This window comes from Echeneis naucrates, chromosome 6, assembly GCF_900963305.1.
Source record: "Echeneis naucrates chromosome 6, fEcheNa1.1, whole genome shotgun sequence".
Classification (NCBI taxonomy): Eukaryota; Metazoa; Chordata; class Actinopteri; order Carangiformes; family Echeneidae; genus Echeneis; species Echeneis naucrates.
This window is the reverse complement of record NC_042516.1, coordinates 23,203,428-23,225,490: the sequence shown is the minus strand read 5'-3', so window position 1 is coordinate 23,225,490 and position 22,063 is coordinate 23,203,428. Positions and strand designations below refer to the sequence as shown.

The following is a 22,063-nucleotide window of genomic DNA, read 5'->3' as shown; positions in this document are numbered from 1 at the left end:
ACCTACAAGACAATGCACTCTAAAAGGCGCCTGTGGCAACAGCAGGCTGCCACAGACCGATGCAGCTTGTGTGATTAGCCGGAACGCAGTATCTTCTCTCTTTTCAGTTAAATGGTTGGAATTGCAACTATATAAATGTTGTAGTTTTTTGTAAAAAATGCACCTGAGCAGGTAATGTTAAAGGAATGTAGACTGAGGAAGCACCGCCGCTGGTCCAACATCTTATGTGTTATGTAAACACCACTTTGTCCACCTGTATCCTTGGCCGGGGGGGGGTTATAGATGCATGTTTATTGTAATCAATAGGCGCCATTTATAAACAGACCATGCATTTGGCAAGTGGCCACATCAAGCAGGAGGATATGCATTGCGACTGCTGGTCGATAAGTCAGGGTCAGTCCCCCACCTCCGCTCTGAGCTCTGGAAGCTGTTCCCACGCTCTTTGCTGCCATCACAGGGCAGATGAGAGGAGGCTTGTATCCTCTAGACGGCATCAGTTTGAAAAATAAAAAGCAACATTTTTTTGTTGTTGTTTGCTTCTGTTTTTTATTTTTTTGTTTTTAATGGCAGGGAAAGTTTTTAGCCATCCATGAACTGGCCGACCGTAGGACGGTTCCCAGCTCTGCATATTACACCGAGAACCTGAGGAGGCAAAGATTAACACGTCTGAGTGTTCACGTTTTCTCTTTTTACGTCTAAATCCCTTGTCTGCATTTTTTCTTTCTTTTTGGTTGTTATTGCATCATCAGCCCTGCAGTCTTGTCTTTGTCACTCGCTGTCACTGTCTCTGTATTACTTTCTTTCATTTAGTCCTTTTTTTAACTCTTCCCCCTCTCTCTCTCCTCCGGTTTACTCCCTCTCTCTCCTCTCTCTTTGGTGGTTGAGTGATCGTGAGTGACATTTAGCAACTCTTCAGCTGCCGGAGAGGCTTTGGGAGAGAGCTCGCTCTTTTTAGAGCGTCCGTGATGCTCCCAAACAAATTGTGACACTAAGACGAAATGTAAGCTGGCAGCCAGCGTGTAAACCATTCAATTCCCTAGACCTTGGACAGGTTTTTTTTTTATGGCTCTATAAAACTCATTCCCCCTCTCCTTTCACTCTCCCCTGGCATCCAGCTGGAGAATGTAAAGTCATTTCTCTTTCACTCCCGAATGAGGGAGGAGAGGCAACCTGAAGGCTTGTGAGTTATTGCACCGTTACGCCGACTGAGAATCCTCCAACTTCCTCCAATACCTTCGGTTAAGTAAGTCACGCAATTAAAGATGTGCACCCAACCTCCTCTCCCTCCAAATGAGTACTAAAAAACGCAGCTTATTTTGTCTTCACATTAACTGCCATGACCAAACCTGCCCGAGTCCCTGTTGAAATCACAGCTCTGCTCTCACCATAGCAGGAAGGGATTCATTTTCCAATCCACTTGCCCTGTGTGATTAATTTTAGTCGAATTGTGAGGGAGGCAATTATTATTTCAAGTAATTTTAGGTATTCCTTAATATTCAGTGGGAACCCGGGGCCATCCTTTAGACATTATATTAACAATAAATCATGGAAAATTGTAAAAGTGTAGCCTCTAACCTGATTAAGACAAGGGTTGCTCACATGGATCTTCTTGTGACTTGCGTAGGTGGTAGAAACACACTCAGTGTACACTTTCAGTGGCACTTCAACCCATTTGGTGAGCAACCTCTTACATTAGGCTTCAGCAGGTTTCCTGTCCTACCCTTCATTACTGATGCCCCATTATCTGAATCTCTGCCCCTGTGAGGCAATGAAACCAGGCTGATAACGAGGCCTGCCATTTGAAAGGCCACAGTATTCTCACCCTGTCATGTCTCATTACAAACCACCGCAAAAATTTGTTTACACTCCCCTCTTGTCCTCCCCCACCACCACCACCTCTAATCGAGACCTGTTTCTGCAAGAGCATTAGCCGCCTGAGAAGCCTCCTGTCGAAGGAAAAAAAAGGCTCTGGAAATTTCTACATTAGACTGAAGTGCAGTTGGAGTCAGTATTTTCCTTCCTATGCTGCCCACTCCAGTTTTTTTTTTTTTAATTCTTATTTTTTTTTTTTTTTGTATAACTGAGATCAATCTTGTTTCTACACAATTGCACAGATTGTAATCTATTCCAGCTAAAAGAAAAAAAAATGCTCAACTTGAAATAGAGCCATTCATCACAGAGTAAACAGCATAACAGAAGGGCTGAGAGAAGGAGCAGGAGAATGTTAAGAGAAAATGCTCGGGGTAAAGAGAGCAGAAAAGAAATTACCACTGGAAAGGCAAACAAACTGCAACCAGCCTTCGTCTGACAGAAGTCAGCAAAACTCTGTGGCTGCTCTCCACTGTCCTCACCAGGACGTGACATTTAAAAGCGAGGTGTCTCGTCTTCGTGAGGCCTAATTAACATTCCACTATTCACCGCCTGGAGATGGACGCCCTGCCAGTGCTGCTCCCCTTTTCACCCTCTGCCGTGCTTGTCCATAAAGTCCTTCACTTCCTGTAAATGTACCTGCCTCTTTTTGACTGTTCCCTCATTCTCCAAGGGCTTTATTGTGTGACGATCCACACAGGCTGTGCCAGTGTCGTCTCAAATGTTCCACTGTGGTCAGTCCATTTGCCACTGCCAGAGGTGTCAGGCAGCGGTAGCTATGGTGACGGTGTAAAGCCTGAATTGTCGGAGCACCCGCTCCCCCCCCCACCGGAGTACCATAGATTCAACGACAAGAATCCGTTGAAGTCGATGCACTTCGTTCACCAGGCCCATTTTAGCCTGTTGACACGTGTCAAAAGAAATTGTCACAGGTTCACAACCTTATCTCAGTGCTGCAATGCAAGGCGTGGAAGGCAAGTGGTGACGTTTTGTTGCTATAGCTGCCCATCTGAGAACCGGAGCGCCTGTGGATTCCCCTTTAGATGGCATCCCAAACAGAATCAAAGACTAACTTCACAAAGGCGCTGATAAGTCTAACAGGAGCTTGCTTTGTTGGTGTTCACATCTGTGTCCCACAGTTATATATTACATATGCCTGCTTTTCCAAAGGCCTGTCAGGCAACCTTCCTGTCAGAACTTTTCAGAATAAAGGCTCACAGTATTTTAGAAGAACTTTCCATGGGAAGACATCCATACTGCTCACTTCATTTGTTACCCCAATGAATGTTTCTCTAATGACTTTATGGGCTCAGTCTCAGATCACAAATTGAAGACTGATGTCTCAGACAGTTGCTATTCATTCTATGCGTAGCTTTTGCTGGAGATCTGTTTAATTTTGGCTTTGACATCTTCATGTTGAAGCTAAAACGGGAATTGCCAGCACATTGGCGTACTGAACCGGGGACTCCTGCTCAAAGCATTTCCCCCAACCATTCAGCTATCAGGTTATCCACAATGATGTTGTTGAAGTTGGATGATGAGAGCTGGAAAACGTGGCAGAAAATAAGAGATGGCCCTAAGGAAATGGATTGCAGGTTTGATCGAATTTGGTTTGAGTTAAAACATTAGCCTTAGCTGTTTTGCAGGCAAGGTTAAGAGCATTTGGAGAGCTCTGCACGATTTGTGTGTGTGTGGGGGGGTGCTTGGTATGAGAAGTGTGAAGGAGGGCAGGGAGGGAGAGTACCAATTAAATGAAAGCTGCGGAGGTGGAGTCTTCCCGATGTTGATAATAATAATAATCATAAAAAAAAAAGCATTGAATTTGTTTAGTGTGTCAAAAATCTGTAAATGGCTTCTTTTCATTTTAAACTCCATCATCCTCATCTTAACCCAGATTGGTCTAAAAATATTTTACATCAGACTGTAATACTTAGCTCTGTTCGGTGCCTTCCTGTGCAGATAGCACTTTGGAGAATAATGATACACACGTTCGTATTGCCAGCAGTGATCTTTGAACCTCCACCAAATGATGCAGCATGAAGCTGTACACCGGATTGGATTCAGAATTCTCCGAAATAATCCAAAATACACCAAATAAATAGGCCTCCTCCTTGTGTCAGTAAGTGGGTATGTGCTGTATTGTGATTTATTCATCACCTCAGTGTTTGGCTGCTTATCAGCAGTGCAGGCAAGTATTGAGCTTTTTGGAGATGACAGAATTGCAGGGCTCGCTGTGCTGAGCTGAATCTCTGAGCCTGGAACAATAGACGATGAAAATGAGAGTAGCAGCATGGGGCTGTGAGGCGTTGTTACTCGTATGAAAGATAGATGCCACACAGAGCCAGGGCTAAAAGGGGGACAGCTCTCCGAAGGACAACACAGAGGCAAGGGGCCAAATAGCCTCCATTTCCAGACGTCTGCGCCTTCAGACCCCAGCAAATCTTTTTAAGGACTGATTCAGTCTTCCGGTCCCACAAGTCTGACAAATAATCAGTGTGAGTGGTTTAGTTTTGAAGGTCAAGGGCTGCCCCTGCACTGCCATGTCAAATGGAACTCCAGTTAAGACTGGGCACCAGTACTGAATTCCAGTGACATTTTAGCGCCTTTGATATCCATCATTTTGTGTCCCACCTCAGCTAAATCCCAGTATCTGAGTCTGAGCTGGTATCCGTAGATCATCTCCACTGATCAGTTCCTGAGCCCATCTGTCTGCGAGGCTTATTCGCTGGGCGGCACAGTAGGAGAGACGGACCCTCTCTGCAGGAGTCTTCATTAAACCAATCCACCCTCCCTCCCTCCTCTCCCCAGGCCTGGGCAAAGCTAATGAGGAGAGGTGATCGGCTGCCCCCCCCCCCACCTTCCCATTTTCTTCCTACCACATTACCTTTGTGTCCATTCACACAGTTGACTCTCACTGCGCACCTCCTGTCATACATGGGGAGATTGTGACCTCAGTAATGTTACCATAGTTACGTTTTTTGAAAAACAATCTTCATTTCAAAATGATCATTGCAGTCGTGACCCCACTTTTCGTGATGCAAGGGCAGCTCTTCATCATAATTCAAAACAAAGTCCTTTTGAAATCGTCTCTACCTGCTGTGCTGCTCTGTGTGTGGATTGTGGTGAGGGTGGGGTGATGATAGCGTGGCTCAGTTGTCTGCCAGAGAAATGGATTTGTGGTGATTGATGGCATCAGTGGTGCTGTCCAGGGCTATCCCACTGTTGCTGAATCACAACTTTAAACACATTTTTTTTGCGGGGCACAGCAGAGCCGTTATGCTCCGCGGCTGAGCTCGGGACCTGGCTTGTCTTACTGCCCCACTGAAGCTTGCATGCCAATTATCCCCTCCTCCTTCTTCCCCACCACCACCACCTTTGTGCCAAGAGGAGCAAGAAAATAAAGACGTATTTGCTCACTTGCTTTGGCAAACACTCTGCTTTAGGGGCCATCGTAATTCAGTGCCAAAGGTAACGGGGGCTGTCACATTCTGTAGCGATCCCACGGCCGATCCTCTCAGTCAATTTGATTCTACTCATCGTGGTAATTTTCCTTTTCCTCTGCACAGAGTTAGGATCAGTGCAGCTGTAGCAGCAGTGTCTGCTTGATTCACTTTATGCTCATTCTTTACCTTGTATATGGAAAAAGAGGCGTGCCTGCAGTCATTCTCAAATAGCAATTAGAAGCTCAGCGACCTTAATTCAAAGGCTGGGATTTTTTTTTTTTTATTTTACATTATATTGTGACCTTTAGCCGTTTCATTATTGCTCTGCACTCATCGGCTATCACTGTGTTTTCTCTGAGGCTTATAACTCCCCCCTCCACTTTTAATCTTCCTCATGACAGGTTTTGATGCAGCACTTGAGGTTAAGAAAAGGATCATAAAGTTGCAGTTAGTAGCCTATAGTAGAACAATCTCCACGCACATCTTTATCCACTCTTTGTAATGTCACTGCTTTGGTTGTAATTTCCTTTTTTCCTGCAACACCCACAGAGAATTGGGATAAATTGACTTGAGTCAATATGCTTTCAGTCACAGTAAATATAAATAGTTTGAAAACTGTATTTGTGAACCATACACAACTGCAGCTGTGAACTGGATTTCAGATGCATTATTGTGTAGTCAAATTGCCATGAAAGAACCAGCACAGCAGTGATGTGGTCTAACTCCATGAGCAGCAGAAGAAAATGGGCAAAAATCTGGTTACTCAGGCGGTTTAGTATTGCCCTGCCATTAACTTGGGGGTATACTGAAAACAACCTCTGGTATTTCCTGTAACATAAGCTTCATGTTTAAACATTCCCTTCTCCTTTGCTTTATTCAAAGGTTTGATATCCATGAGAAGATATATTTGGAGTTTGAACATCAGAAACAATCTCATTGCAGTCTCCCATCTCATCTTTCTGGCTACCTCACTGCTTTCTGAGAAATCCAGTAAAAGTAGAGCGGGTAAAACACCACTTTTATTGTATAAATGCAGAACCTAGATCTAAATTTATAAATTAAAATGCATGAGCAGAAGTAGCAGCCTCTAAACACAAGATAACTGTGATGGCCATAACTTGAGTCATCGGACTTGACAAAGCTCCTCCAGAGTCCTACATGCTGTAGTCCAATATTTTTAGGAAGCTATGTTTGGAACAACGTAAAATTGACGAAGCTGGAAAACTATTAACTGGCAGTTTGTCAGTGAAGGTCGTCGATGCGCCTGGTTTCACGAGAATGTTGTGAGTGAGGTGACAGGATCTGATATCTCTCAGCCTTCCCTCCTCCCCCTCAGAATCTGACCTATAGATTCATGGTAGCAGTGTGTGACCTCGGACCTGTTGTGCGTCTGCAATGCATTAAGCTGAATGCCGCCATCCCACTCTGCGCTGATGAATGGCGGGGCTGCAGGGGACGCTCTCCACTATGTAAAAGAGGTGCTTGCAGACACGGCACTTTCATCAATCAGAGAGCGGGGGGTGGGGGGTGTTGGCGTCGGTGGGTGCTGTAATGTTATAACACTGCAGAAAGATGAGCCTCCTTTGTTTATTTCCTGCAGACAGACCTGGACACGGATCCTTCTCTGTTTGGGATTGTGCCCTAAAACTTGGGAGCTCATTACCGCCACACAGACAGATAGATTCCTCGTTTCAGGCTTCATTCAGATGCGTCCTGCTGTGTGATCAGCTGTTCTCACCCAGGTGTAGTGTCGGCTGTATCCTCACTGCAGTCTTCTTTCCATTAAAACAGCGGTACCTAGGTCTCAATTAAACTGGCACCTGGGCTGCCACATTCACACATACTTTGTCAGGGAGTCGGGAGCTCGACACCTCAAGCACCCAGGAGATGGCGTCACAGCGCCCCTGGTGGGCTGATGGTGTGTCGCAGCAGAGGGGATCACATGGTAAATACAGGTGAACTCTGCTTATCTCACTTTCACTTGATGGTTCCTTTCTTTCCGTTTCCCTGCTCGACCTTTTTGTTCTCGCCTCCTCCAAAGTAGAACCGCCCCATCGAGTCGTATCAATACTGTGACAAAGGAGCAGACATCGTCTGGGATTTGCTCATGGAAGAACAGAAATTCATTTGAAACATAGTCTGTTGCAGCTCTTTAAGGCAGTGATACAGATACGTGACTGGATTTGAGGTTTTAAGCTCAACAAAAAAATGTAAAGATTTTTCATGAAAGTGTTTTAAACATCCATATAAGTGAAATGATCTTAGCAGTTATCATGAATGGGCTTGGAGCCCAACCAGTGATATGAAAGGCCACCTAAATGGCCTAAAATCACCCATACTTTGATCAATATTTCTATCCCAAACCAAGCCAATCCTCCAGTATTCTCTTTTCATTACAAACAGAAACTTCTTACATCTACAGCATCTAATGACTCTGCTGATCTGCTCCCAGAACCTACCATATCTCTGCCTCTGTGTTCTCTTACATCTCCCTTCCTGTTGGTCCCCTCTCATTCTCCCAGCGTGTGGTCGTTGAGTCGTGGCAGTACTTGCGGCAGGAGGTGTGGTATAACCCCGGCTGTTTTGGCAGATAAGCCTCAGCCTTCCCACCTGCTTCCCTGCTGCTCATCAGCCAAATAGGACTCGTGCTTGTCACTGGCATTCGCTTGGCAGCGGAAGGTTGCCACCTTGACGAATCCACCGCGACTGCCTCACCACCTCTAATTCTCATCCCCGAGAAGGGATGGAGAGCTTCCAAATCTCCTTGAAACAAATAATAAAGTCTCCAAAGAATGGAACCATTCAGAGGTAAAAATCGCAGCCTGTGCCAGTCAGTTCTACAGCGGAATTATACATTTATTATCATTTATCCTCGAATTTACCAAGAAAATCTCCCGAGATCAGGATTTTGCTTTTTCATGAGGCCTGGCCAGAACACAAGTTTGACTCAGTGATTAGTCAACAAATCTGATGATCCATTTTGTCTGTTTCAGCCATTTTCAAGCAGAAAATACACTTTTCAAATTTAAGCTTCAAAAGTGCTTTTTTTTTAATTGATTTACAAAATTTGGATCGTTGGTCCATTTGGGTACTTGTGCTGTATGAGTCCTTTACAAAACTACATGCCCATGTAAGATAATCTAACCAAAACGAGGATGAAAGTCGATAACGAATAAATGAATGTGAATAAATCATGTCTTTGATGTAAGAGCGTTAGAAAGTAACCCTTAGTAGTAGTTTTAGGAATTTCCCAGTTTGGGATCAATAAAGTTAATCTATCTATCTGTTGAGAAGCAGATGAGTGAACTATTTGTCTCCTGAGGATCATCAAACTGTTCAGATGAAAGTCTAAAGAGATCAGAACTTTATGATCAGTTAACAATCTATTTGATATTCATTTTCAGATACCGCCTCTTCACCAAATGAGTGAGTATGAGGTTTTTTATTTTTTTAATTAACTTGCTGACAGAACCAGATTGACCACGAGTTTGTCTTTCACTGAAGACAAACTGATCTAAGGGATCTGTCACAGCTCATCTCCAGGTTGATTCACCTGAAAGAGGGTCCTCCTGAGATCATTAGTAGGTGTCCTGGTATGTGTGACCTGCAGCCTAGAATTATCATATGGAGTAAAAACTATATGGATATAAAAACTACAAGTCCCACAACCAAAAACCTGATGGGGTGCAGGGCTGGTTCAGTATCAGCCGGTGAAGCAGACTGCGGTTGGTAAAGCAGGGATGGTGTGACCTGCTAATTTACAAGACCCTGGATCAAAGCATCGTCTTCTAATTCAGGCAGATCAGACTGTGACGGCAGCAGCCAGGTTGGAGCCTGAGCCGAGTCTGTGACCGCTGAACGTTTGCTTGTGAATGTGAATGACTGTGTTGGAATTTGCCTCTCAGGCACTCATGTGTACGCAGGCCTTCAAAGCTGTGATTCCCTTTAATTGATTTGTTACCGCGCTAATGACGGTTAGAACATCAAGTTGCTGTTCTTTTTTTTTTTTTCCCTCCTGATGATCCAATCATCGTAGCTGTCAGGGATGCGCTTCCTCCCTAAGGCGCTCACTTCCACACATCTGGGATGTGGCGCCCTAGTGATGAATGCATGAAAGGCAGTCAGCTGCACGGTGGTGCATTTCCAGCACCGAGCTGAGCAGTCAGAGCTATATTTCTAAGCTTTGAGCCAAGGAGCCGAGCGATTGCCTGGTGAAAAGCACCGTGGTAAAGGTCAATAAACAGTGGCGCGGTTATTGTGTGGTAGATTGAAAAGGAAATTATTTTGTGGTGGAGGTGGGCAAGCGTGTGCGCGTGTGTGTTTGCATGTGTTGCTTTTAGGTGTGTATGTGTTAGGGCTGCCGTGGAGGGTTTCTCTTGGCAGTGAGTCTTCCAGCTGACCTGTCAGTGTTACTCTGCGCTGTGAAATGACCCACCTGGGGCCCCTGCGACCTATTTCAGCTGCTCCCCCCACACTGTTGCTCCCTAACTATGCCCCCATCCCCTCTTTTTCCCACTCTTCGTTACATTCACTTACCACACCTCATCCCCTCCCTCTGTTCTCCTTCGTTCAGGAAAAAATCTCTCACTTTCTCCTTTCTCCAGAGACCTAATGTTTCTTGTTTTCAAAGCTTCAGTAAGAATCACTTGATGGAGTGAGGGGAGAAAATGGACCCCTGCTTTTTCATAGACCACTAAAAATGTTCTCGGAATAGGAACAGCCCATCTCTACATCCTTTCTTGCCTTCTGTGGTTTTGTTGGCCGTGTCCAATGCTTGTTCATTACATACAAAATGAGAATGCCAAGTTTTGTCTTTATCTTTTCACTTCAGTCCTGCAAAAAATGTATTCCTTCATTCTCACAATGCTCAGTGCACCTCCTGCCCTACCTGCAAGTACAAACCAAGAGCACACCCGAGCCAATCTGGCTCCAACGTGCTGGAGCACTGTACTTTTTCCTCTGATGTTGAATAGATGGATGATGGAAAAAGATTGATCTTCGTGGCGCAGACATCAGTCAAGTTGACAAATGGCAGCCCTAAACTTGGAAAGCCATTAGCGGGCTGAGGCGGGAGTGAAGCTGGGCCAAGCCCCACTGATTTCCATGAGCTCCCCCCTTCCAAAACACATGAGCGTGCCAGGCCGCAACATGGTGGTGGGTGTCAGCACCACCTCTTGTCCCTTCTGGCCTTCACTGCTAGAAGCCAGCATGCCGACATGGGGCCGAGCCCTGGTCACTACTGAATAAAACCCTTCAGACCTGAAGCTTCGGGCCATCTTTTCATTTAACTGTCATGACTCATGCATTTGGCAAATCCTCAGTGGGAGTTGAAAATAAGTGCTTTGACTTATTTACCACCCTGTGTTTAGAGTTTGTCAACATTGATGTCACGATTCAGGCTTGGATGTGGACGATGTGGTGCCGACTTTTTGGAATAAAACTTCTCGTGCACATGGGCTGGATTAAAGCATCAGTGAAGCCAGAGTTGTGGCAGTGCGATATTTCTCCCTTATATCTTCATGCTGTCGTTCTTGAACTACTCCCATTCTCTTTCTGGTCACATGCCAGTCGGAATAATTTGGACTTTATACCAGGTTCTTTCTGCGCGGACAATTCAATACAAGCATCCATTACAACACAAGGTGAGAGGCCATTGATTCAGCTTGCAAATGAACTTCAGGGAGAAGAAAATTTTTTTTTGTTTCTTCTTCTTTTTGTAGACATCAGTAAATGCAGTGTTTCCTTGGTTTTGTGTCTTTGTTTCAGCAGCTGCTGCTGCAAAGGAACTGTTCACACTCAGCTGGGGGGAGGGGGGTTGCAGCATACACCCATCAGCCATAACATTATGACCACCTGACTATTATATCGTAGGTCTGGAGGCTTGGATTCTTCTAGAGCTCTGCAGTGGTACCTGTCAGTGGGTGGGATATATGAGGCAGCAAATCATCTGTTATATGATCATGGTCCACACACCAAAGCTCACATTCATAGTGGTCATAATGTTGTGGCTGATTGGTGTGTATGCAGAGAGAGAAACCCGACTGTTAAATTTACATTTCATTAACAAGACTATGGGTTAGAATAACATCAGCAGGGATTGTTTCAAGATGAAGTTGGCCTCTTAACTGCCAGTGAGGGAGACACGAGTCTGAATGCAGAACAGGCCATTTTTACAGTGATACCTTGGTGGTATAGGAGGCGAAGAGGAAACTGCCGTCATTTCAGAGCTTGATGAGTGTGCGCTGGTTAAAAACAAAAACAAAAACAAAAAACACACACACAGTGTGAAGGCTGGCCTCATCAGATAGGGCAGTCTGAGCGTGAGTGTGTGTCTGGTTTAGGAATTTCACACTGTAGTGCCACACAGGTGAGGGGAGAGAATGCCACTCTACAGGAAATGTCATGATGCAAATGTAGATGGGACATGAGGAATGTGGCCCGACTCTTCCCCCAACCGCCCACTTTGGTGGACAAGTAGCAGTGAGAGGCACTTTGAGCCGAAACACAGAAAGAAAGCTGCAACACGTGGTGATACCACTGGAATAAAACACACTTTCCAGCTTCCACTTTTGACTTGAAATGAAGCGTAGAGAGCTGTGAAGGAGAACGGAGTAAGTCATTATTTATCATTTCTGTCTTCCACTCTACTTCTACGTTGTTGTGCACTTTGTCTGCAGATCTGTGTGAGCTCATGAGCAATTTAACCTCAGACATTCCCAGAGTCTGAAAGCTTTTAACTCTCATTATACACAATGCCGAAAAGGCCTTGGTTATTAAGTGAAAACTGAAAAGTGACTGAATGTTATCATGGTAACAATTTTTAAATCAGGTTCTCTAATGAACCACCTCAGACCTCTTAGTTACATTCAGAGCTTTCAGACATGAAAAAACTAATCAAGTAGAAAGAGAGTATGAAAGCAATGACAGTTGTTGCCCAGTAAATTGCAAATGCAACACACCAAAAAAGGAAAACAAGCATATATACAAATGTAAAAATGAACAAACAAGCCAACTGCTAAATATTCAATAGATGCCCAAAGGCAGATGTGTTTACTGGACTGAAAGTGAAGGAAATTGCTACTTACTAAAATTACCAAAAGAAATTCTAAGACCTGCTAATATCTGGATTTTCTTTCTATCTGGGTCATATGACTCCTCAGTAGATTCGGGTATTTATCTCTGGCTTCACAGCACAGACTCACACACCTGTCACATAACATCCTGCACAGCGTCTCCCACCCTCTCACGATGTGCTGGTCAAGCACAGAGGCCCATTCAGCCAAGACTAATTTCACCACAGGAAGTTGTTCCTGCCTGTGGCCATCAAACTTTACAACCTGTCCCTCAGTGTCAGAGAGTCCGAGTCGATGGACTGGACCTTGGACTCATTTCACTTGTTTATTCTCTGTGCATTCAAAGCACAGCCATCTATCTAATCTGTCCTTTCTTTCTCCACACGCATCTGTGTACAAATATTTCAAATTCTTTGTTCTTTGCTGTCATTTTCATTCTTGAGGGAGCAAATCTATGATATCTTAATTCCTCCTGGGTGATCATAAATTATTCTGCTCCTGATGCCCCGCTGTTAACCAAAAACTGCACTGATGGATGAGCGACTGAGCTGCAGCCTACAAAATAAGTTAAAGACACACAATCATCAAACAAAGCATTTCTAAAGGAGGCTCTGATGCTTATATGAGCATCAACCAGAGATGTGACGGCTCTGTCTTAATCACGTGACTGACTGTTTAACAGAACGGGAAAGAATCAGTGAGTGGTGGTGGAAAGTGGGTCAAAGAATGTTGGAAAAATCTGTCTGTATTCGCCAGGTCTGCTGTAGAAAGGGACCCAGTCTCACCTGTAATCTTAACACACAGTCTTCAGAAACGGTCACGTAAATGTTTTTTTAAACTCTGCAGATTAATGGAGTTTTAACACAAAAAAAAAAAAAAGAGGTCTCTCTTTAGGTACCCTATTAAGGTCCTTACTGAATACAGATGAGCAGACAAACTCTGAAACCATAAAGGAGCAGAATGAAGCTCACACGAAGCAGAAAGGAAAAACATAAAGGGAATTTCAAAAGCTCAGCGCTTTCACCTGGTCATTTGCGTTTTTAATTTCCAAGCAGATGGAGCTGACACCCGAAATCTTATTTGAAGGCAGATTAGAGTGGAAGCACTAAAAGTTGAAAACATTAAGAGTGGGAATTCACTTCATTTAAGCCATTTTGCCTACAAATTGCTTCATTGAGTCACTCAGGGCACGTTCAGGCCTGTCTGGGGCTGCAGTTATGATCAGTCGCTTCTGGTTGGTCGTTTTATCAACTTTGACCTCTACTCTCATTCATTTCTTCAACGTATATATATATATTATATACATTTAGACTTTTTTGGTGTAGACAGTCTCGCACAAACAGATAAATTTTATCTTTCTCTGGCAAACAGCAAACTTTTGGGGGCTGAATTGTCCATCTGTGGTTTCCTGTTGAAGGGATTTTAAGACAATATGAAATTTCATCTACCGTCTAGATGCCTTGTTTACTGAAGAGCTCAGCTCAACGGGAAACAGGCAAACAGGAGCTTAAGAGTGTGGCTGACGAGAGAGGGGAAAAAAAGGGATAGCGTTGACAAGGCAACGGGAGCTCATTATCTCGTCGTCTATGCTGGGCCACGGCGCGCCATTGATGGGTGCCAGAGGAGAGTTTGAAACAGACAGATGGGGTTGCACCCTACATTTCACACAAAAGACGACCGAGCAGGAATAACGTCCACAGAAATGACACGTCTGCACCGTAATCCTGGATTACCTGTCTGCCTCGCTCGCCTTCGCCGTACATGTGCTGTGTCGCACGTTGCACATCAGACGAGATAACAAACAGCAGCCCAGCCACAAACTGCGAGGCTGCATTTGATCTGTATTGTCAAGTACAAAAAAGGGTGCAGCAGAAGCCCAGACACCCCCCCATTCTCTGCTGACCAGCTTTTGATTGGGTACGTGAGGGCCAGACAGGTGTGATGAGGCTGCTGAGGAGGAGGGCGGGGTGTGTTGCTCCACTTTATGTGGTCAGCATCATGACCAAAACAAGGTGAATGTGAATGTCTTGCTTTGTGATCTGGACTTATAGATCTGCAAAGTGTCCTACATCTCACGTCGGTCTCATGGCCGTCAGGGGGCGACTCCCCTTGTTGTAAATAGAAGATTGAAGTCTATGGGGACCATGGAGGTTTTTCTTAATGTGAGAATGAATGGCGGTTCATGCGACCTGTTCAGGGTTCGTCTGGACCTTCTTTGAGAGTCTGCTCTCAGATCGGATTAGCTCAAATAAGCAGCATAATTATTAATCGGGTAGTGTCCGGATGGAGACTAATGAGGGGAACACAAAACCTACACAGTCAGATTAGGAGCAATGATGACTACTATTTAATAAGGACTATAAATTTAGACCTTCCTTTTTTTTCCACATTTTGCTGAGTTTTTCCTAAATTGAGAAATCAGCCAACCGAGCTCTTTGTTTTTCTCGTTATTACTGAGTCTTGTCCTGTATTCCAAAACCATCTCTCCTAGGTGGCACAACTTACAGTCTTCTCAGCTTTCTTGTATGCTGTTTGTGTTTTTGAAGTTGATTGCCTCAGAATCCAATTTGGTCCCCTTTTTTCTCACCTCATCCAATTTGAGTTTAAAAAGTCTGTAGCATTTCTTTTTGTCCTTTTGCTTCTCTCGTTGATTAGAAAACATCGAGTTGAGGTAAGGTGAGGGAGAAACACTTAAAAGTTGGATACGTTTCAGGTGCAGCGTTCACGTGGCCTCCAGAGATTTACATCAGCAGCTCTGTGGGTGAGGACTGTCCTCAGAGATTGCCTTGGACATTTGCCACCATTCAAATTAGAGACAGGAGAAGGAAAAACCTTCTGTGATCAGCTCTGACTCCTTTCCTCCTTTGTTCCACCCAAAATACTGAGCACTTTATTTCCTGAGCGTAACAATTTATACTCTGAGCCTTCGCCAGCTGTTTACATTCCTGCCTCTCAGCGGTGAGTCTTCCTCTGTAGGACGCGCTCTGCTGCCGGTGTTTACCGACGGGTACATCTTCTGTACCAAAACTGTGTGGGAGAAGGGGATTTAGTGTTTTTCCTGCTCATGATATGCATGATGTTGGTCTGGAGAATTGTGGCAGCCTCCACAATATTGAGTTGCATTTTAGTTATAGATCTCAGAGAGCAGGCAGAGATTTGACATCTTGGATTCCCTAAGAATGTGTCGAGGTTATTGTGGAGGTCAACTGTGGAGCACTGTGGCTACACAAACTATTCATTAGAGGCTAAATATGTAACATTGACCTTCTAATGCAGTGATCCTCACAATTTTTTTCACAAGAGCCACATTGGCAGAGCAAAGTCAAGGAGAGCCACACGGTTTTTACTCGGAACTGACTGCTCATCCCACTTCCGGCGTCTTCATGTTGATTTTCGTTTGCTGCTCCCTCAGACTCTTTATCCTCACTGTTACAACACTGTGTGTCTGTCTGCCCGGTTTTTGCCCTTTTTTTAAATTAGATCAATCAATTTTGTACTGGCTAGCAGAGCTACAGTGACATCACCAAGTGTGACGGTGTTGTAAACAATGGTGTTAGCGCGTTGCCAGGTTTGACAGTGAAAGGAGAAGTATAATGCAGATGTTTGTAGTACAGTGTTCACTTTATATAGCACATTTGGAAAAAAAAAAAAGATTGGCTGCGTTACCGTATTGTTACAGGCGACCACATGAGCCACCAATTAAAGCTTGATGAGCCACGCAATGAGTATCTCTGCTCTAATGTTTGGACATTGGACATTTAACAGGATGTGTTGTCCTGAATGCTTCAGTACATCGGGGGTTTTCAAATCAAGGACCCCTTTCACTTACCTATTTTGTGTTTTGTTTATCTTCACGTTTCCTCAGTACAAATTCAATTCATGCCATTTGTTGATTGATTTGATTTTTTGCCTTCGACCCTCAAGAACCCCCTTTAAGATCTCCATCTTCAGAATCGCTGCTCGTCTTAGTTTTCTAACTTTTCCAAATCTCAACCACACATTTGGCTCAGACATGTGGATTCTGCATTTTAGGTGGGACAATATCCTAAATTGAACATGTCGATACAAGCCAGCCCAAATACACAATGTTTAAAAAACCATGATATTAGATATTATCCAATATGCCTGAAACACACATCAGCTTCTCCAGGACAGTGTGCTTTCTCTGTGACTGGCTGTTGTTGAGACGTAGAAGCGCTTTATGGTTGAGCATGAAAAAAAGGTTTTATTCAGATGTCTTGACTTTGACCAGGTGTTATTGAGAGCAGGGACCTTGAAGTGAATCTAAAGGTCCCATGAAATGTATCAGCACCACATCACATTGATTCAGTGCTCGACAAAGACGTCTTGATTTGAACAAATGAAGTTTGTCTCCTCTCCGGCTCTGACGACACTCTTTCCCCCGATGTCTGATTCTTTGTCAGCTCACGTGTCATCATCGTGTTCAGTCTAGCTGTCAAAGCCACTGGAAGGACGTGGAGGAGAAAAAACACACAATATATCAACAAAGCACACACACGCACACACACACACTGGCCAATGAAAACAAAGGGACTCACTAAGGCAAATCAGATACGAATCGGCATTCATACATCCAAATTGATGCGTCGCTCAGTGGGAGAGAGAGAGAGACGATTTCTGTAATTGCAAAGAGGGAGTGTGACAAGATGTAAAAACAATGCCAATCTCACACACAGACACACACACACAAGAAGCATGAAAAAAAATTATTTGTCTCAGTGGAAGAAAGTATTTGTATCCTCGTGTTTGCATAATTATATGAGTGGAGGTGTTTAGCAGGCTGGCTGGGGAAAAGGAAGCCTCTCCGTATAATGTGCTCTTTAATAAAGACACAAGTTGGCAGATTGGGAGTGTCAGTGCATGTGGCATAAAGCCTCTTCAGTTGATTTATGAGCGAGCTGCGAGCCTATTACATTATGGTCCCCACTTCCATTCAGTGAGGGCGATAAGAGCAGCCCACCTCGACTGGAACACTGCAGGTACAAGCACTTTGTTTTAGTGTAATATCACACATTTTGATTAAAGAATTAAGTATGAGGACGATCTAATCGTGCTGTCTGTGCTACAGCTGAAGCTCATCTATTTGTGCTTTTGTCCTTCAGAGTTTCTTTCGGTGGAGATTGCGACAATATTGTTTGGATCTTCATTGAATTTCAAATTCAAAATCTTTCTTTATTGTGTAAACAATATTATGCAAGGAGCAATCAAACGAAAAACCTTTTTTTTTCCTTAGAGGAATTTCTCAGTTTATTCTGGAGCAATCCTCACCAGATACTATCCATCAGTTTCTGCTTCACTTTGAGGCCACACCAGAATAAGAGAATGTCCTCATCTGCCGCTTATTTCCAATCTGTGCATCTTTGGACTCGGTCTGGAGAGAGTACGTTGACACGGCGAGGGCTGGAAGTTCACCCTGCAGAGCCACCACCGGCGGTGGGGAAAACAACAGGGCATCAGCCAGCGCATTTTTAAAAAAGGACGAGTCAGGGTCGCTTTCAATTAGCACAGCATGTTGTCTCTGCACTGAGCCACAGGGGCTGAGCGGAGAAGGTGGGAGGCAGCCATGGGCCTCAGGAAGAGGGGAAAAACAAGAGAGAGCAGGCACAGACAAACTCTTGTTCACAATGTCATCACTGGAGAGAACCGATGTGTGCCGCATTGTGGTCATTTTTTGCTCCAGACATTTAGATAATATCATGCCGTCACCGACAAAGTGTGTGGTGACCCATTTTGCTGATTACCCACCGGAACACACCAGGTCTCTGGTTCTGGTCTGTTTCCTGTTTAAAAAAAAAAAAAAGTAGAAGAAGAAAATGATAGACCCAATCATGTTGTATTGAAGACTGAGACTATAAACTCATCAGGAAAATGTTTACTGAGCTGAGATCTGACAGTGGAGTCGCCCTCTGATGGCCATCAGAGTCTATGTCCATTTTTATGCTCAATCAGCGCGTTCAAATCTGAGTGATGGGCACAAATGTTTCCTTAAAGCCTTGATTTCAGAAACCTAATTTAGCTGACATGCATCCTGAAATCATGTAAAGGTCAGTGGCAGAACTTGACAGTTTTTCAAAGCTGGATGAATGGGCTTGGCTGTGTTTTGTCCTCTGGGATGATGTGCCAGCAGATTCCAGTCATGGCAGTCCAGCAAAGTTCCTTCTTCAGACATCCACCCGAGCAGCCGCAGAGTCGAGTGAAGATGAACTTTGTCAGATATGAGGGACCGACTCAGAGCTGCCTCCCAGCAGGACGGAGCAGCAGAATAATTAATGGATATAATATTCCACTTCATGCTGACAGCCCCTCAAGAGCTCATTTGTGACGAAGAAGGCGTAAAGAGCCATCTCATTGTCAGAAACACAGACAGACACCAGTCTCCTCAAGATCCACGACTTTAGATAAGATGGCCAGAGAAGGAGGTCCACTAAACGCACACATAATGCAGGCTGACAGAGTGCATCATCAGCAGCCTGGCTCCTGTTTCCGATGACATCATTTCCCTGACAGGCTGCACTGGAGCAGAATAAGAGTTCTCTGTTATATTTTGCAGTCATATCAATTGCAAGATCAAATCATTAGTTTCCAAAACTGGCGAAGTTACATTAAATGTAGACACAGAGCATGCTGGGACTGTTCTCCCCCGTGGTTGGCAAGAGCCAGTGGTGCAGAGAGAAAAGGCTGAGACAAGTAACGCTGCTCCCTGGCATCATCCCCCGTCAGAAGTGTGAGGAAATTTGTGTTGAGTGTGGCCACAGCATTGTGCCACTTAGTCTGGCACTCAGAAACTCAGACGTGTGCGATCGCCTCACCACTTGTTGGGGAAGTAACAGATGTGAGCTGGAATTAATTGCAGCAGTGATGTTGATACTGAGCTTAATTGATTCGGGGTTTTGATACTGACCCTATCTTAGCCATTTATTTGGAACCATAAATAACTAAAGTGGAACAACTGTGGATGCAGTCTTCAACATTTCTGCATTAAAAATTCCCCAAAAGATTCATCATTACAAGCAGTTGGCCAGTATTCAGAACGAGTCCAAACATCAGTTTCTCTTTAGAGCTGGAAAACAGAAGATCAACTCCGGCTGGTTTGTGCTCAACACTTTCTTTGGTAAATTAACTCAAAAATAGTTCAGGTTATGGATGCTCCTATTGGCTCCGATGGGTGATGTCACAGCCAATCAGAGGCTAGTTGTCAGAGTATCTGGATCTGTCCTGTATGTTTCTGAGTTTGTGTTGACAGAATAAAGACAATCAGATATTTGGAGCTGAGTTTTCATCATTACTGCTCCGAAGAATGAGCAGAACTCCTGATCAGATAAAGATAGAAACTTCAGATCAGCTGTAGAACGACCCAAACACACGAGAGGAACTTTCTGTGATGAAGTTTTATTTAGTTTTATGGTTGACAGAGGTTTTGTCTAGAAAATAAGGAAATATTGAAGTGTTTTTATTTTGTCCTTGTTTTCTGTGCTACCATCCCTGATGACAGTGAATACAGTTCACATATAATTAGCTGAGGCTGATCTTATTCTCAATTTGTGGAGACTTGGAGACATTTTTAAAAGGGCAGCTTTATAAGAAAAAACACAAAAGCATGGAAAAAAAAAACAGAGAATGGTCTAAGAACATTTTGTCTAAATCCTTCGTATTGTGTGGCACAGCTTCAGCTTTGATGTGTGTTTGATTAGCTTTATCTCCAAAGGACAGCAGGGAGATTAAGAGGAACTCAATCTCCACACACCTTTGCACCTTTTAGCAAAATGTCCTGGTTCAGCGACACTATCATTACAGACATTAGACGAGACGAAGGGAGGAGCGCGGGCTTATCACGTCATGTTTTCCAGATAGCAACGGCTAACAAGACACAAATGTGGGAAGGAGAGGGAGATGGGGGGACGATTGTCTCAAATGAAAACGGCAAATAACACAAGTGTCTTCCTCACTTAGCAGACCGGTCAGTGTGGTGGAGTTGTTTTTCTTTTCCATATGCAGGTGCATTGTGGAGAGAAGCCCTGCAGAGAATTGAGCAATTTGTTTGACATTTTTAAAATAATGGCTCGCCGCATGGACTTTGATTGAATTCTTGTTTATTACATACTCTCGGGCTATCCTTTCCTCAATCGTGCACTCATCTCAGAGGAGAGTCATACATTCCTAATTTGAAAAGTTCTTTTTAAATCAGCCTCGGTGGATATTTTTCAACCAGCCAACCTCCTCTACCCTCGTACTCATCATGCCCCCTCCTCCTTCCAGTCTATTACATCCTCCTACTTTTCTAAAAGACTGCAATTAATCTAATTAGCAATCAATCAGCCGTTGGGCCTCCCGCCTCCTCTGTGCTAATGGAGGATATGACAGGCCTGGACCTTGCATTATTAATACCTCCATTCCTGCAGCCCAGGGGCCCCCCTGACGCCCGCGGCCAGGGGCCATTGATCACTACCACAACCCAGTGAGCACCGCATGGCCTGCTGGGAAATATATCAAGTAGTGGGAGTAAAGTTGGGAATGCGGTGTGTCTACCCAAAAAAAAAAAAGTGAGATGTTGGCATTGGCGGAGTATGGAGCATGTGGTCTGCAGGGGAGGCTCATGGCGCACTTTGGAGGGAGATGAGGGATTGTATGAGCGGCGTTAATGGGAATGTTGTGCTCTGAAAAGCTCATTTGGTTAATGGGGCTCACCTCAAAACTATAATGGCAAGATAAGGGGGCCTCTCTGCGGGACTATTTCTAGAAAATGAGATTAGAAATTATAGGGATGCCACGAGCGCTGGGGCAAAGTGATCGCAGTGTGGCAATGAAACAATCACGGCAACATTATCCTTCATCCCCCATGCGTTATATGAGCACCCAATCTAATAACCCCACCAGCTGAACTTACAGAGCCTGATACAATCCCACCAGCTCATCTCATCTGCTAAAATCGATACTGGAACCTACTCTGTTCAGGCTGAAAGAAGAAGGAAGAAAACAGGTGAACAAAACATCCAGCGGGCAGACACAGCCACCGTGTGTCCTCTTTAACTGAATCCGCTGGCCCTAATTCATCTAACCTCTGTGGCAGCAGCTGTTAGTCATGTTGGTTACCAGGTCTGCATGTTGTTTTTGAGGACAAGACTCCCGTGGCTATCAGTTTTTATCTCTTTACTTTGCTATTTTATCTGCAATTTGCATAAATCTCTGTTAAAAATGACCAGCAGCGTTTTAAATAACCAGTCTGTTTATACCTTTTCATCAGCTTTTCCATTCTGAGGAATTCCTGCGGCCTCAGTCTCTTTGGTTGTTGCCATTGGCATTTTTCATCATTTTCTTAACGTTTAATCGATTTGCTGATCATGAAAATAACCACAAGCTGCAACCGCACATTTACAGACGAATGTTGATGTTCTTGTACAGGACGGTCAGTGAACATTTTATTGGTATGAAAATGATTTAGCCTTCCCAGTCGATACTTTAATGTGAGCATTTTTAACGCTGATCTGATCAGTATCTCACTGTTTGAACTTATCTTGACATATTTGTGTTTTCAAGAACCAAGAACCATCTCAGTTTCAAGTTTTCCATCTCATCTCTCAGCAACAGAGTCAAAGTCAAACAATCAGCCAGAAAGCCAGAAATATTGTGATTTGGGATATAGACAAAGCTAAGCAGGGA

General features: G+C 44.1%; 1 protein-coding gene across 1 annotated transcript in view; it reads left to right on the top strand.

Moving 5' to 3' along the window:
* Positions 1 to 11,792: 11,792 nt before the first annotated feature.
* sema6cb (semaphorin 6Cb) overlaps positions 11,793 to 22,063 on the top strand; it is a 91,162-nt gene continuing 80,891 nt past the window's right edge. The window contains exon 1 of the mRNA XM_029503530.1: positions 11,793 to 11,923. The gene's annotated coding sequence lies outside the window, so the exon portion shown is untranslated. The remainder of the gene's footprint in view (positions 11,924 to 22,063) is intronic.